The sequence below is a fragment of the Arachis hypogaea genome, chromosome 11, assembly GCF_003086295.3.
Source record: "Arachis hypogaea cultivar Tifrunner chromosome 11, arahy.Tifrunner.gnm2.J5K5, whole genome shotgun sequence".
Taxonomy (NCBI): Eukaryota; Viridiplantae; Streptophyta; class Magnoliopsida; order Fabales; family Fabaceae; genus Arachis; species Arachis hypogaea.
The window spans coordinates 108,242,533-108,260,660 of record NC_092046.1 but is presented as its reverse complement, the minus strand read 5'-3'; positions in this window follow the sequence as shown (position 1 = coordinate 108,260,660).

Below are 18,128 nucleotides of genomic sequence, written 5' to 3'. Positions count from 1 at the left end.
ATTTCACACAACCACAATCAAACCCAGAATCTCAAAGAATCTCTAGTCTAGAGATGTTGATGGAAAAGCTCATCAAAACTCAAGAGATGGCAAGACAAGATCAGGAAGTAGTAAGAAAAGATCAAGCCCTAACATTCAAAAAATAAGAGGCCTCGATCAGAAACCTTGAAAGACAAATGGGAGAAATGGCTAAACAGATTTCAGAGATAGGTGAGAAGAGAGCAAATGCCTTCCCTAGTGACACTGAAAACAACCCAAGAGACACGGGAAAAGCCATAAGATGGGAGGACTGCAAAGCAATCACTTTGAGAAGTATAAAGAAGGTAGAGAAAGAAGCCATCACTCAAAAAGAGCACAACAAATAAGGCTCAAAAGAAGAAGTGAAGGAGCAAAAGCAAGAGCAAGAAACTTCTACACAGAATGATAAGTCAACCAAGAAGGAGGCAGTGAAAGTATACCAACCAATGTTACCATATCCTCAAAGGTTCAAAGGAGAAAACAAAGAGAAGCAATACTCCAAATTCCTAGAGATATTCAAGACACTGCACATTAACATCCTTTTCATAGAAGCACTTGAACAGATGCCACTATATGCTAAGTTCATGAAGGAATTGTTGACAAAGAAAAGATCCTTGAAAGAAGGACAAATGGTTGTGATGACCAGGGAGTGTAGTGCCATCATCCAGAGAGAATTGTCAAGGAAGAGGAAAGACCCAGGAAGCTTTCACATTCCCTGCACCATAGACAACATGATAATTAAGAGAGAATTCTGTGACCTTGGAGCAAGCATCAATCTGATGCCTCTATCCTTGATGAAGAAGCTTTAAATTCATGAATTGAAACCCACACAGATAGTCCTCCAAATGGCAGACAAATCCATTAAGCAAGCACTTGGAGTTGTGGAGAATATATTGGTAAAGGTGGGAAAATTTTTTCTCCCAGTTGACTTTGTCATTCTAGACATGGAAGAATATTACAACACTTCCATCATTCTAGGGAGACCCTTCCTAGCTACGAGCATAGCATTAATTGTTGTTGAGAAAGGAGAATTGATGCTGAGAGTGCATGAAGAGCATATAGTGTTTCATGTCTTCAAGAGTTTGTAAGATCCCAATCAAGAAGAAGAGTGTATGAAGATTGATCTGAGAGATCCAAACTTGAAAGAGACACCTGATGAGTAATTCCCAATGCACTTAAGCTCATGCTAGAAAGGAAAGGAAGAGGTAGAAGTGTTGCAACAAACTCAAGGAGCTGAGAAAGAACTACAACCAAGGCCTCCAGATGAGATCCTCAGCAATAACCGTGCAAAATTTGAGAGCCCAAAACATGAGCTACCTCCTAGAAAATCAAAGAATCCCAAGAAGAAAGTGCCAAGAGGATGGAGAAACAAAAAAATTCCCACTGAAGGCTTCATACCAGGGGATAAAGTGATGCTAACATACCAACCAATGGAAACATCTCCACACTTCTCTAGATACTACACAGTGAATAAAATCCTCTCTCTTGAACATGTGGAAATCATCAAGAATGATACAAGAAGAAAGCTCACAGTGAGAGGAGAAGGGCTGAGGCGCTATGTTCATCATCCTCCCTAATGAGAGACAACCGTCAAGCTAGTGACGATAAAAGAGCGCTTGTTTGGAGGCAACTGACGAACTGGATTTCTGTCAGTAAAAAAATTTTTATAAAAATAATCACGTTGTAAGTATAGTTTCTAAACCAACAGAGAATCCTTTCGTACAAAATTTTGGTTGTCAAAAGTAACAAAACCCAATAAAAATAAATAACTGAAGTATTCAAACCTCGGGTCATCTTCTCAAGAAATTGCAGGGAAGTATGATTTATTATTGGTTATGGAAAAGGTAGAATAATGGGTTTTTGAAATGAGGAGCAAGTAATTTAAATGACAAGAAAAATAAATTAATAATAACAAAAGCTCTTGGCAAGGTATGAAAACTGGACGTCCTATCCTAGTTATCCTTATCAATTGTGATGAGAATTGGATTTTGCTCCCACCTTGTTAACCTCTAACTATGAAGGTAAGTTAAGTGGATGAATCAATTCCTAGTCAATTCCTATGGAAAGACTAGCTTTAGAGGGATCCAAATCAATCAGCAAAGATAACAATTATCAATCACAAGGAGTTTGATAACTCAAGTGTCTCCAATTAATCAATTCATCAATTAAAGCCAAGAATATAAAAAGCTAAGTAAAAATCATAGATCTGAAATACCTCAAATTGCATTAATAAAAGAAATCAAGTCTAACATGGAAATTCATAAATTAAATTGGAAAAATAAATAAAAGGAACATTAAAACTGGCATTGAAATAATAACCATAAAGTGAAAGAAATCCTAATCCTAAAACCCCTCTCTCTCTAAAAACTACATCTAAAACCTAAAATTATATATATTGAATGTTGGTTTTCGGTTGTATGATGAATTGATGCATTCCCCCACTTTATAGCCTCTAAACTGTGTTTTCTGGGCCGAAAATTGGGTCAAAAACAGCCCAGAAATCGTTGGAGGCGAAATCTGCCACGCTGGTTTTTCGTCACTGCAACGCGTCCGTGTGGAGGACGCGTTCGCGTCGCCTATCGTCAGAACAACTATGGCATATTAAATATCATTTCGAAGCACCGAACGTTAGCTTTCCAACACAACTGAAACCGCATCATTTGGACTTCTGTAGCTCAAGTTATGACCGTTTGAGTGCAAAGAGATCAGGCTAGACAACTTAGCAATTTCTTCAACTTCTTGTATTCCTTCCACTTTTGCATGCTTCCTTTCCATCCTCTAAGCCATTCGTGCCCTATAATCTCTGAAATCACTTAACACACATATCAAGGCATCAAATGGTATAAAGGGAGAATTAATATTAATAAAATTAAGGTCAAAGAAGCATGTTTTCAATCATAGCACAAAATCAGGAAGGAAAACATAAAACATGCGATTTCTATGAATAAGTGTGAGAATAATGGATGAAAAACCACTCAATTTAGCACAATATAAACCATAAAATAGTGGTTTATCAACCTTCCCACACTTAAACATCAGCATGTCCTCATGCTAAGCTCAAGAGAAGCTATAAGAGTGAAGAGGAATGGTAGAATGTATGAAATACAACCTATCTATATGAATGCAACTATATGCAGAATATTTCTACCTACTTGGTTAAAAGTAATTAAATCTTCCAAGAACAAATATGAATTGGATTTCACTAATTCAAATCGTAAAATAAAGTACAAGTGAACTTGCAAGAAGAAAATAGCTCATAAAAGCCGGGAACAAAGAATCGAGCATCGAACCCTCACCGGAAGTGTATGCACTCTAATCGCTCAGGTGTTTAAGGTTCGATCTCTCAATTCTCTACTAATCTTGCTTTCTAAGGCTTGTTCTTCATCTAACAATCAACAAAAATTTAATACACAAATACACATATCAAGAGGTCTTTTAAGGGTTGTATGGGGTTAGGGTCAAGGTAGGAATGTATTTGGTTAAGTGGACTAAAATCTGAATCCTTAATTAACTTAAACTTTCCACCTAACTTAGACAATCCATGTAATCACAATGCAAAATCTAACTGTCCATTAACTATGTTTTCCACATATTCATGCATCCTAATTTCGAGTACAGTACATATGCATTGCTTTCACCATTTACTTTGGGGCATTTTGTCCCCTTTTTACTTATTTGCTCTTTTTCTTTTCTTTTTCTCTCTTCTCTTTTTTTTTTAATTTTATTTTTATATTTTTTTTCTTTTTTTTTTCTCAATGCATATGATTAAATTATTGAATGCATGAATATGTCCTAAACATTTCTTTCACATTTTCATAAAGATATATAACACCCAATTCTTAAACCAATGTTTTCAAACCCACTTTTTCCCACAAAATAGGCTCAAATTGGTTTGCAAAGGATAATAAAAGGTTAAGGCCATATAGGTATGTAAGCTTAGTGAAACAAGGCATCAATCATATAAGTGCATGCATACATCAAACAATGGAAATATAGAATTAAGCAAGACAAAGATCACAATTTTAGAGAGAACAACACACATCAAAAATAAAATATTGTTTGATAAAATGCAACCAATCAAATAGGCTCAAAATCTCACAGGTTTTGTGTGTTGGAGCTCTAAACCATGTTCCAAAATAATATTTCTTCAAACACGTTTAACAAAAAATTTTAATTCAAATTAGTGAAATGTTATTAAAATTTTCTTGAAAAAGAAATTATTATTTCAACCAAGTAGTGGTTAAATGCACAAAATCAAACAAATATGCAATCAAACATGCAAATGCAACAACTAACTACAAAGAAAATTTATACATTGGTGTTGAGATAGGAAAGTACTAACCCACGGAGATCAGTATTGACCTCTCCACGCTTAAAGATTGCACCGTCCTCGGTGCATGCTGAGATGTGCAAGTAGACGGGCTGCTACAACTGATGCTTTTCTCCAAAGATTATGCAGATGGACTTTTCTGTTGCCCTATATAGAAGTTTCTCTTTCCCTTTCTCAGTGGCCAGCCTGAAAGAAGAGGAAAAACAAGAAAAGGTAACCCAAAAATAAAGATAGGAAACAATTTAAAATATGGGTGTTAATGCCAAATAATAAGGGTCTCAATTACATGGTAGCTACAACATGCAAGTGAGAAAATAATAGAAGCACATGGCATATCAATAGTACAAAAGTTGCAACAATGGGGAAAAACAGTATAAATTCATGTCAATGCAAGATAATATATGTATCATGATGGAGTAGCATTGACTTATGAAGAATAATACCCAGTCAGAGTAAAACAAGTCATGAAGCACCAGAATAATTCAAGAAGAGATGCAACAGTTGAAGAAGAAATTTTAACACCAATGGAAAAATAATAAATTTAGAAAAGAAAATAAGAATATGCACAAAATTAAAATGTAATGAATGAAAGTATGCAAATGAATTTAGTAAAATAGAATAAAAGAAAAGAAGGATGAGAAGTTAAAGAGATGAAGTAAGACAGAAAGAAAAAAGAAGAAAAGATAGAAGAAATTAGGATTAGAAAAGAAAAGATAAGATAAGTGGCGCTGATCTGGATAAGCTGTGCAGCGCCGGCGACACGGACGCGTGGTGCACGCGTTCACGTGGTTGGCGCTATTTTCAAGTGACGCGTACACGTGGGTGACGCGTACGTGTGATGGGGTTTGTGCTTCTATCACCATTCCAGCCCAGCTCCATCGTAACTCTCTGCCATACACCTCTTTACGTCGATTTTGCAGGGCCACGCGTTCGCATGGGTGACGCGGTCGCGTGGGAGGCTTTTTTTCAGAATGACGCGGACGCGCCATTAACGCGGTCGCATGGGTATGCTTGTGCCTAAGGCATGCCTCCAGCCACGCTTTCGCGTGACTTTCTGTTCAATTTTCTTTTCTTCAGAACGCAACTATGACGCGGACGCGTCAGCGACGCTTGCGCGTCGCGTGCATTTTTTTTATGCAGTATGCAGAATGCAGAATGCAAAATACAGATGACTATGCAGAAATTATAAATGAAAACGAATAAAAATAAAATAAAATAAAACTAAGAACAAAAAGGAAAGAATATACCATGGTGGGTTGTCTCCCACCTAGCACTTTTAGTTAAAGTCCTTAAGTTGGACATTTGGTGAGCTACTTGTCATGGTGGCTTGTGCTTGAACTCGTCTTGAAACTTCCACCAATGCTTGGACTTCCAATAAGCTCTATCAATACCAAGTAAATTTCTCAAGCTTTGATGGAGTTCTTCACAAGGTTTGAGCTCCCAAATTTGATCCTCATATATTCCCGGATCCCAAATCTTGTTTCTATACCCGTCTTCAAGTGGATAATGATGATTCCATCCAGGTGGTAAGCAATCCGAATTCTCACTAAGGCATCCAAATAGCTTCTTAGACCCATTCAATCGAGCTCTACACTAATATTTGCACTTCAACTTGGGGTGTGCAACCGTATTGAACCTTGCAGGGCAACTCCTACCACTAACCACTTTCCTCTTATTATTAATGCCACAAAGAGCTCTAAGTTGACCATCTGTCTTAAGTAGACCATATTCAAGTGGGATGAGAAAGCTAAGGGATATGAATTTCACCCACTTGAATGTTGTGAAGGATGATGGTGACTTAGGCGGAGAGGTCCCCAACAACTTTAGCAACGTGATTTCCAGCTCCATTCCCTTGGGCTCTTCTTTGATAACTTCCACCTCTTTGCAAGCTTCTTCAATTTCAACCTCTTCTTCCTGGTAGCTTTCTTCCAATTTAAGTTCTTCCTCATTGCTTACCAAGGGCATGGGGGGTTGTGCTTCTTCTTCTTTAATCTCCATGTCAAGTCCAATGGGAGAAGGTTCAATTGTAGATAAGTATTCCTCAATGATTGAATCCATCTCTTGATCATCCCCTTCAAAGTCTTCAACCATGATATACCTTGGAGGTTGTACACCCTCCTCAGCATCAAATTCAAACTCTTTAGAAGGGGGTTCTATGACTGGACTTTCCCATGGAGGTTCTGCATCTCCTAAATCTTCAACCGCTTCTTTTTCTTCAATAATTACTGCTTTGTCCAGTTATTTTAGTATAAAATCGTACTCATCCTTGATGATTTCCTTTCCATGACAACTCCTTTCAACTATTCCTTCATCTTCAATGGTCTCTCCTATCTCCATATTTTGGGCCTCCTCTAGCTTCTTATGAAGTATAGATTTGCGAAGATGATTCCTTCTTTCTTGTTCCATATCAATAGCATAACTGGGATCATCTTGCTCTTGGATTGATGGATGTGGGTGCTCTTCCATGGAAGGTGGTGATAGGATGGGAAGATTATTATGTGGTTGAAAAAGAAGTACACTAGAGCTTGAGGGTTGAATATTGGAGGTAGAGGGTTGGTCCATGCGGGATATAAGTGCTTGAGGAGTAGAGGTGAGACTAGTGATAGAGGCAAGTGTGGTATGAAGCTTTGTTTGCCCTTGGTGAATAACACCAAAGGTGTTGTCATCCAGTGAAGGTTGGGATGGATAAGGGTTACGGTCATACGGAGGTGAATGGTGTAAAGGGGCTTGTGAGTTTGGTGGTTCAAAGGTATGTTGTGGGGGTGGTTCATAGGCATATGATGGGACTTGTTGGTAACTACAAGGGGGTCCACCATATCTATCATCTTTGTACGCACCTCGGAATGGTTCTTGACCATAGTAATTTGGTGGAGGTGGTTTGTCACGAAGGGGTCCACCATAACTATTGTCTTGGCATGCAATGTAGGGTGGTCATTGTCCATGGTATCTTGGAAGGTGTTGTTGCCGAAAGGGTTCATCAGATCCTCGTGGCTCCTTTCATCTTTGATTGTTTCGACCTTGATGCATGTTCCTGTTATAGCATACATTCGTTTCAACAACATTAGAACCAAACTCAAAGCGACGGGGGTGAGAACTCATAGTAACTAATAAAAATTAAAAACAAAAATAAATAAATAAGCAAAGGAAAATAAATTAAAATAAAATAAATAAGAGAAAAGGTTTGAAAAAGATTTAATTTTAAGATTAGAAAAGATAAGATAAGTTAGGTAAGAGAAGATAAGTTTTGTAAATTAAAAGGTTTTGAAATTTAAATTTTTGAATTTGAAAATTAAATTTTGAATTTTAAATTTTGAAATTTGAAATTTGAAATTTAAATTTTAATTTTGAAATTTGAATTGTGAAATTTTAAATTTGAATTTTAAATTTTGAAATTTGAAATTTGAATTTTAAATTTTGAAATTTGAATTTTGAAAAAGTCAACAATATAAGATAAAGATTTGAAAAAGATTTAAATTTTGAAAAAGTTTGATTTTAAAATTTTAAATTTAAATTTTGAATTTTGAATTTTGAATTTTGGAATTTAATTGAAATTTGAAATTTGAATTTGAAATAAGATAAGATAAGATTTTGAAAAAGATATGATTTTTTAAAAGATTTGAATTTTGAAATTTAAAACTAAGATAAGATAAGATAAAAAATTTTAAAATAAAAATCTGAATTTTTTTTCTCGAAAAAATCAATTTAAAAGTAAATATTTACAATAACCAATAATAAGGCACACGTTTGCAATTCCCCGGCAACGGCGCCATTTTGACGATCGGATTCTCTGTTGGTAAATAAATTTTTATAAAAATAATCACGTTGTAATTATAGTTTCTAAACCAACAGAGAATTCTTTCGTACAAAAGTTTGATTGTCACAAGTAACAAAATACAATAAAAATAAATAACCGAAGTATTCAAACCTCGGGTCGTCTTCTCAAGGAATTGCAGGGAAGTATGATTTATTATTGGTTATGGAAAACGTAGAATTTTTGGGTTTTTGAAATGAGGAGCAAGTAATTTAAATGACAAAAAAAAAATAAATTAATAATAATAAAAGCTCTTGGCAAGGTATGAAAACTGGACGTCCTATCCTAGTTATCCTTATCAATTGTGATGAGAATTAGATTTTGCTCCCACCTTGTTAACCTCTAACTATGAAGGTAAGTTAAGTGGATGAATCAATTTGATTCCTCTGGTCCTAGTCAATTCCTATCGAAAGACTAGCTTTAGAGGGATCCAAATCAATCAGCAAAGATAACAATTATCAATCACAAGGAGTTTGATAACTCAAGTGTCTCCAATTAATCAATTCATCAATTAAAGCCAAGAATATAAAAAGCTAAGTAAAAATCATAGATCTGAAATACCTCAAATTGTATTAATAAAAGAAATTAAGTCTAACATGGAAATTCATAAATTAAATTGGGAAAAAAAATAAAAGGAACATTAAACCTGGCATTGAAGTAATAACCATAAAGTGAAAGAAATCATAAGCCTAAAACCTAAGAGAGATGAGAGAACCTCTCTCTCTAAAAGCTACATGTAAAACCAAAAATTATGTATATTGAATGTTGTTTTTCTGTTGTATGATGAATTGATGCATTCCCCCACTTTATAGCCTCTAATATGTGTTTTCTGGGCCGAAAACTGGGTCAAAAACAGTCCAGAAATCGCTGGGGCGAAATCTACCACGCTGGTTTTTCGTCACTGCGATGCGTCTGCGTGGAGCATGCGTTCATGTCACCTATCATTAGGGCAACTATGGTATATTATATATCATTTCGAAGCCCCAGACGTTAGCTTTCCAACGCAACTAAAACCGCATCATTTGGACTTCTGTAGCTCAAGTTATGACCGTTTGAGTGCAAAGAGGTCATGTTGGACAGCTTAGCAATTTCTTCAACTTCTTGTATTCCTTCTACTTTTGCATGCTTCCTTTCCATCCTCTGAGTCATTCCTGCCCTATAATCTCTGAAATCACTTGACACACATATCAAGGCATCGAATGGTATAAAGGGAGAATTAATATTAATAAAATTAAGGTCAAAGAAGCATGTTTTCAATCATAGCACAAAATTAGGAAGGAAAACATAAAACATGCGATTTCTATGAATAAGCGTGAGAATAATGGATGAAAAACTACTCAATTTAGCACAAGATAAACCATAAAATAGTGGTTTATCAGTAACCCAGTAGTAGGTAATTCTCTTTTCCTTTACTATTTCAATAAGAAAGTTAAGTAGATTTATCTGTATTGCAAGGAGCTAAGTTTGGTGTTGCACACCAAAATAAGTCAAGGGTGAATGTTGGATGCTAAGTTTGGTGTTCCACCAAATATTTCATTAAGAACACATTGCACCCTCAGCATGACTAGTTATCAGCTCCAAACAATTAGAGAAACTACTTAATAATTGTTTAGTTTCTAGTTCATAGTTTGGTTTCTAGTTCATAGTTGTTTTCTAGTTTATAGTTTGTTTTCTTAATAAAAGCACATGAGGATTTCTGAATATATTCAAGATGCTGCATAAGGCAAGGAACTAAGTTTGGTGTTCACACACCAAAGTAAGTTCAGAAGCCTAGAAACATACATGCATACTAATCATCTCTCAAGTGCTTGGGGAACAAGCAACTTTTAATATCTTTGCTGGAAGACACTCAATCTCTCGGTAGGAACAGACACCATCATCTAAAGGGATGAAGAAGGGCACAAAAACTAAGGATGGTGATGGCAAGGAGGAAACAAGTGGACTCCAAGATGTTGTACTGTTACTTGACTGTCTTTAGCTTAAATATGTTAATTGAAAGTGCAATTGTACCCCTGTTAATTTGTGTCTTGTTAGTTATAAGTCATTTGCTGTCTGTATATTTGTTTGTTTTTATGCTGTATGGCTTGCTAGTTTAAAATGCTTAGATCATGCCATCTTGCTTAAGTTGTATGCTTTGTTTCCCATGCTTGAATAAAAGAAAAATTGATATGAAACAGAGAAAGAGTAAAGGTCTATTTTGATAGGAGACAAAATAAGGTTATGTGGTGGTATGTGCTAGTTCATTAGCTAATTTAAGAATAAGGCTAGAGATTGGCATCACTTTGAGATACGAACTTGAGTTACATTCCATGAGACTTGACAAATGAAAGAGGTCCATAATAAAAGAAAAAAATGCAAAAGAAAGAAATAAAAAGATATAAACAAGGCTGGGCACCAATGGCTTGAGATTTGGATATATGCCTGTGATGCTCTTGTACAAAGATAAGCTTGGATAACTAGGTTCTAAGGAGTGCTTCATCACCCGGTAACTTGGGTTAACTAACTCGGGATTGCCAACTGAAAGTCCACGATCAAGAGCTACTTTGAGACAAAGCATTTATTGACCCAAAGAGGTGCTGGGCATCAATTTCCAAAGAACAAAACAAACTAAATGCTTGTGATGTGTGTGTGCTAAGGAGAGGCTTGAGCAAGTATGCCCTTAGGGGTATCTCAACACCTAACATCTTGAACCAACTGGGGCGAGAATGCTGGCTGAAAGCTTACTTTAAAGAGCTGCCTTAACACATAACATTTAGCCTCAGCAAGCAATAAATCTCAATCAAAAGAAAAAGAGCAAGAAAAACTAAGGACCAAGCAATAGCAAGTCTTATTTTTTGGGTAATTCAAGCAAGGATCTAAAGGAGTGTTGATACTTCAGTCACAGAATAAAAATCACTGAGACACCATGCATGAAAATCCCATTAACCAAAATTGAATGTCTTCCAATAAGGACTCATATTTTTCACTCTTTTCATTCATTCTTCTTGTGTTTCACTGCTTGCTTGGGGACTGACGTGGCGGAAATTGGCGAGTTAAGAAATTATTATAAGACATACGTTGCAAGTACAGTTCTTTACCAACCGAAAATCCGTTTATCAATTTAGAAGGGTTGTCACAAAATTAAAATTAAAATTAAAATACTGGGAGTATGAATCCCAAGTCGTCTCCTAACGAGTTGCAGAAAGATGTGCTATTTTATTAATCAGATGTTTTCAAAAATGGTTTGAGTTGATAAACAGGAAATTGAATTAGAGAATTTATGTAATTTTAAATAAAAACCTTGATTGGGAGTAGATTAGTTGGAAGCCCTTTTCTTGTTGGAGTACTCTATCTCAAGATTAATTGATAATTAAAGGTTGTTATGCTTAGTTACCCTTTACTAGGTAGAGGAAAGTCAAGCAAGTTGGAAAGCTATTTCTAGTCACAAGTCCTAATCCTCTCCCTTGAGAAGGACTAGTGTCAATGACTAGAGGGAGATCCAACAATAAACCCAATTACAATTTTTCTCTTGAGTAATCCAACTCAAGGTTTCCTTTCAATCATCTCCCAATCAAGTCATGGAACTACTCGCTCATTATGAATGTAAATTTCACAAAATAAGGAAGAGAAATACTGAAAGACATAATAAATAATAATCAAAAGGATCAATTAAAAATAAAAATAATTCTTGTATAAATAAATTCTAGAAATAATCCAAGAGTAACTCTGAGTAAATAAAGGACATCAAAGAGTAAGTGACAAGTAAGAAACAAACTAGAATGACAAAGTCTTGACGGAGGCAATAACTCTTCTCAATGTCCCAATCCAAAAAGCAATAAAATCAAATCCTATGAACTATGAATGTGTAGAGAGAAAACCTAGAGAAAAGGTAAAATCAAATCTAAAAACTAAAATTAGGTGGAATGAATGTTGTTTTCTGTCTCTGCATGTTTCCTGGCTCTAATATGCTTTTCTGGACCGAAAGTTGGGTCAAAATAGGGCCCAAAATTGCCCCCATCGAATTCTGCAGATTCTACAGATCGCGCATGTCACACGATCGCGTCATCCAGGCGTTCGCGTCATCCAGCATTTTGCCTTGTCACGCGATCGCGTCGTCCACGCCTTCGCGTCACTGGTGCAGTTTCCAATCCGCGCGGTCGCGTGAGCCATGCGCCCGCTTCACTTCTCGCTGGTCATCTCCTTAATTTCTTGTGTTCCTTCCATTTTTGCAAGCTTCTTTTCTAATCTCCAAGTCATTCATGCCCTATAAAGCCTGAAACACTTAACACACAGATCACGGCATCGAATGGAATAAAGGAGAATCAGAATACAAAATTAAAAGTTTCTAGGAAGCAAGTTTTCAACCATAAAGCATTTTTAGGAAGGAATTATAAATGCTTGCTTATTTAATGAATAAGTGGGTAAAGATTTGATAAAATCACACAATTAAACACAATATAAACCATAAAATAGTGGTTTATCAACCTCCCCACACTTAGATATTAGCATGTCCTCATGCTTAGTTGAAGGAGATAAAATAAATGAGTAGGGACATGTAAAACTCATGCAATGCAATGCAACCTATATATGTGAATGCAACTATATGATTTTTTTTGTCCACTTGGTTAAAAGTAAATAAGCTCCTCAAGACAATCACAAATCAAATTCCACTAATTCAATTCTTATACAGTAAGAACAGATAAAAATGCAACAGGGTAGCTCATGAAAGCAGGGAACATAGAATTTAAGCATTGAACCCTCACTGATGATGTATGTATGCTCTAATCTCTCTAGTGTATAGGGTAATCACTCTATCCTTCTCTAATCATGCTTTCTAATTTTTGTTCTTCACTTAACCAATCAACAACATTTAATATACCAATGCAAACATCATGAGGTCTTTTCAAGGTTGTAATGGGGACAAGGTAAGGGTAAGGATACATATATGGTTAAGTAAGCTTTATAAATTGAATCTTTAATTAACCTAAGCTTTAACCCACACATATGTACATTCTATATAACTTAAATCTCATACCTAGCTACCCAAAATTTCCCTTTCACATTCCTTACTCATGTATCAACTTTTATTTTAATTTTATCATACATGCATTGATCTTTGAATTCTTAACTTAACATTGGGGTAATTTTGTCCCCTTAATTAATTATTGGATATTTTTGGATTTTTTTATTTTTTATTTTTATTTTTTTTGAACATAAATGTAAAAATAAACATAGCTTATCAATGCACATAGAATTTTAATTCTTATAGTTTCACATGAGTAGGTACCCAAATTCCCATTATATCATCATGACACATTCCCTTATTATCTTTTATTCCCATAATTTTCCCTTACTTAATTAACACACAATTATATCTTAAGCTAACCAAAGATTCAATTGGGATATAAAATTGTTTTTCCGCTTAAGGCTAGTAATGTGGTAAAATGCAGAATAAATGGGATTTAAAGGCTCAAAGTGGCTAACAAAGGTAATTGAAAGGGTAGGCTTAATTTTAAGTGAGCTAAACAAATAATGGCCTCAATCATATGCAAGCATATAAATATATTAAACATTGGACATATAGGATGAAACAAAATATAAATTACAATCATAGAGAAGTAAACACACAAGAAGAGAATAATTATGGTTAAATAATGTAACCATGTATAAAGGCTCAAAGTCTCACAGGTTGTGTGTTCTTTAGCTCAAAAACCATGTTCCAAATACAACTTCAAGCAAATTTAACACAAAAGTTTTAATTAAAATTAGTGAAATTTTGTTCTAAAAATAGGGTCTTAGAAGAAACTTATTGTCTTTTCAATCAAGTAGAACATGCATGCAACTAATCTATTACTATGCAATTTATCCTATTCTACAAAATAAAAACTAACTAAATATCCTATTTTATTGGTGTTAGGGAAGAGAAATTACCTCCGAAAGTCAGGTACTAACTGACCTCCCCACACTTAAGGCTTTGCACCGTCCTCGGTGCCATATGTCAGGAACAAAGGTGGGCTGGTAGCAGCATCTCCACAGTCGGGACCGTCATGGCTCCCAGTGCTGGTAAAGGAAGTGGAGTCCGGGGTGTCTGAGTCTCTGTATTTTCCCTTAAGTAGCTCCTTGAGGTATGTGAATTGGCGCTTGTTACGGCGCTCTCTTAGCTTTGCTTTGTGTTCCTGCCGATCTAACCTTTCAAGTATCTGATGGAGCAGGTGAATGGTTGTAGGTGCTTGTGGTGTTGAAGGAGGAATGTCTTCAGCCTGATCAGTAGGCTGGCTTGTAGTGGCTGTTGGAGGTCTGATGTATTTCCCATTAGGGACATACTGATCTTCCCGTGGAAGCATGGCTTTGGTGTCCCCAGCTCTGTAGGAGACTCCGGCTGCTGAGACAAGATCTGAGACCAAGGCGGGAAAAGGTAAGTTTCCTGCGATTTGTACGTGTCCCATAGCACTCCGGATGTGTCTTGGTAGGTTCAGAGCTGGTCTGTAAGGATGCACCATAGTAGAACAGCCATGTCTGCAGTGAAGGAGGATTCGTGAGTGCTCGGAAAAATGCAATGAGACATAATCTGTGCCCATACTCGAGCCTCCAAGGTAAGTGCGGAAGCCAATATTCCCTTAGGACGGGAACGATGGTATCCGTAGATCCATCTGCTGCCAGGTAGTGTGATAACTCTGAGAACAGCGTCCCAGTCAAATTGGTACATCTGGCATTTGAGTGTGGCTTCTTGAAATGCATCCAGTCCTTCTGGAGTAGGGGGAAGATCTATGGTTCGTTGAATGGCCTCTTCTGTAATGGAGACTTGCTTCTGACGGACATAGACAGACTGCAGGGTTGGCAGGTGGAAGTTGGAGTAGAACTCGACAACCCAGGAAAGATTAACCTGCCGTGGCTATCTCTGTAGGAAACCCCATTGTCTTCGTGCAATTTGTGGCTCAACAAATTCAGCAATGTGGTTTGGGAGGATAAGAAGGTATTCGTTGTTGTAATTCCTTTCTGCCAGTGTCCTTTGCTGGGAAGGTTTTCTCTTTATCATCAACCTTTATAATCCTCTTAATTCTCTTTGTTGAGGGCTTTATTGCAGTTGAAGAAGGCTCTGCCACTAATGCTCGTTTTATTCCTCTTCTTGCTGTTGATTTGGGAGCAGCTTTCTCCTTGCCTTTCTTGGTGGCCATCCTAAAAGGGAGAAAAGAGAAAGTATGTCAAAATGTTAAGGGATAGAGCAAGAAAGAGAATGGGAAAGGTGGTAAGTAATGCACATTAAAAGATAAATGATGTTAACACATGGTCATGACTGCATGTGAAAAGTTATCAACGGAAAATAGCTAGTGCATATGATGACAATTAAATGCAAGGTGTTTATTGGTATGCAGGCAAAGGCATGAGTAGCATAGATCAAGCATTTAATATTCAAGTTAGATTACCAAGCCTTTCAAACTAATAATTTGTTTATAATGACAAGTATATTAAATTAATATGATATGAAAAAGGGTTTTGTGAAAAGCAAGCATTTAGAGTAGGAGGATAAAATAATTCAAAAATAGTGCACAATACCATACGGGCTTTTTCACAAACACATAGCATGCATGGTAAAGAAGCTATTGAAAGTATTAAATTGAACATGCAAGCAACCCTTTTTAAAAATTGATATATAATTGCCAAACAATGTTGCAACAATCCACAAGCAAACAAAAGGAATAATAATGACCCTACTAAATATCTAACACCAATTAAAAGAAAAAGAAAGAAAAAGAAAAAAAAGAAAACATGAATAATGAAAATAAAAAGAAAAAGAAAAGAAGAAGAAAACATAAATTAAGAAGAATAGAAAAGTAAGGAGGGGAAGAAAAGAAAAATCTTGTTAATGGTGGTGAGAGAGAGAAAGTATAAAGTGAGAAGGAAGGAAGGTGGAAGAAAGGGGAAGAAAATAATAAGGAGGGAAAAGAAAAAGTAGGATTTGGGGAAGAGAAAGATAAGATATTTGGCAAATTAGGATAAGCTGTGCGGAGCAATCAACGCGGACGCGTGGGGGACGCGTTCGCGCGATATGCGATGAAATTAGTCGACGCGGTCGCGTCGGTCACGCGGACGCGTGACGCGTTTTGTGCCACTGGCGCGAGGTTAGCCTCGCGCTCACACAACTCTCTATTCAAAACTTAGTATTGCCAAAATCCAGGGTGACGCGGTCGCGTGGTTGACGCGATCGCGTGAGTGGCCATTATAGGGATATGACGCGGACGCGTGAGCCATGCGTCCATGTGGTAAGGTTTGTGCGTTTAGCACCAGGCCAGCACCACTCTTGAACAACTTTCAGTCGTGCACCCTTTCTTACGTCGATTTCTAGGTCACGCGTCTGCGTGGGTGACGCGGACGCGTGGGAGGCACTATTCTCATATGAGGCGGACGCGTCAGTGATGCGGTCGCGTGGGATGATTTGTGCCAAAGGCACGCCTCCAGCCACGCTCCCGCGTGACTCTCTGTTCGATTAATTATTCTCTCTGAGCCACCTGCGACGCGGACGTGTCGGCGACGCTGTCGCGTCGCGGCTCTCCCTCTCTTTTTTTTTTAAAAAAATAAAAATATGCAAATGCATATGCAAACTAAATGTACTAATAAAGAGAAGAGTTATTGAATAAGAAAACTAAGAATAAAGAAAGGAACGATCATACTATGGTGGGTTGTCTCCCACCTAGCACTTTGCTTTAACGTCCGTAAGTTGGACGCTGCACTAGCTCAGTCTTCTGCTGTGAGTGGATCCTCCAAGAGGAAGATATCTAACTCCTTGTTTTTCGTCACCTTCTAACCATGATATAGCTTCAAACAATGTCCATTAACTTTGATGAGTTCAGAGCTTGAGGGATGACTTAGGTGAAGAACTCCGTACGACTCAGCCTTCTCTACTCGATAGGGACCTTCCCATCTTGATCTCAACTTTCCTGGCATGAGCCTCAGTCTAGATTTGTAAAGGAGGACTAAGTCCCCAGGTTGGAACTCTTTCCTCTTGATGTGCTGATCATGTACAACCTTCATCTTTTCCTTGTACAGCCTTGAGTTCTCATAAGCTTCTAGGCGAAGGCTTTCCAATTCTTGCAGTTGCAACTTCCTTTCAGCTTCGCCTTTCTCAAATCCCATGTTGCACTCCTTTATTGCCCAAAAGGCTTTGTGCTCTACTTCAACTGGGAGATGACAGGCTTTTCCATAAACTAAGCGAAAGGGACTCATCCCAATGGATGTCTTGTATGCTGTTCTGTATGCTCAAAGTGCATCTTGTAGCCTGGTGCTCCAGTCTCTTCTATGAGGTTTGACTATCTTCTGCAATATGCACTTTATCTCTCTGTTGGACACCTCGGCTTGCCCATTAGTCTGAAGATGGTAGGCTGTTGCTACTTTATGAATTATCCCATGCTTCTTCAGTAATCCTGTTAGTCTCCTGTTACAAAAATGGGTGCCTTGATCGCTCACGATTGCTCGTGGTGATCCAAAGCGACAAATAATGTGGTTTCTAACAAAGGAAACAACAGTGTTAGCATCATCAGTGCGGGTAGGAATTGCTTCCACCCATTTAGAAACGTAATCCACCGCTAACAATATATAAAAATAACCATTAGAATTTGGAAATGGACCCATGAAGTCAATGCCCCAAATATAAAATATTTCACAAAAAAGCATAATTTGTTGAGGCATCTCATCCTTCTTAGATATATTACCAAATTTTTGGCATGGGAAACAAGATTTACAAAATTCAGCAGCGTCTCTAAAAAGAGTAGGCCACCAGAATCCACAGTCTAAGATTTTTCTAGCTGTTTTTTGAGGGCCAAAATGTCCTCCACTCTCAGATGAGTGACAGGCCTCTAAGATGGACTGGAATTCTGATTGAGGTACACACCTTCTAATTACCTGGTCAGCGCCACATCTCCATAAATATGGGTCATCCCATATATAATATTTAGACTCGCTTTTCAGCTTGTCTCTTTGATGCTTAGTAAAGCT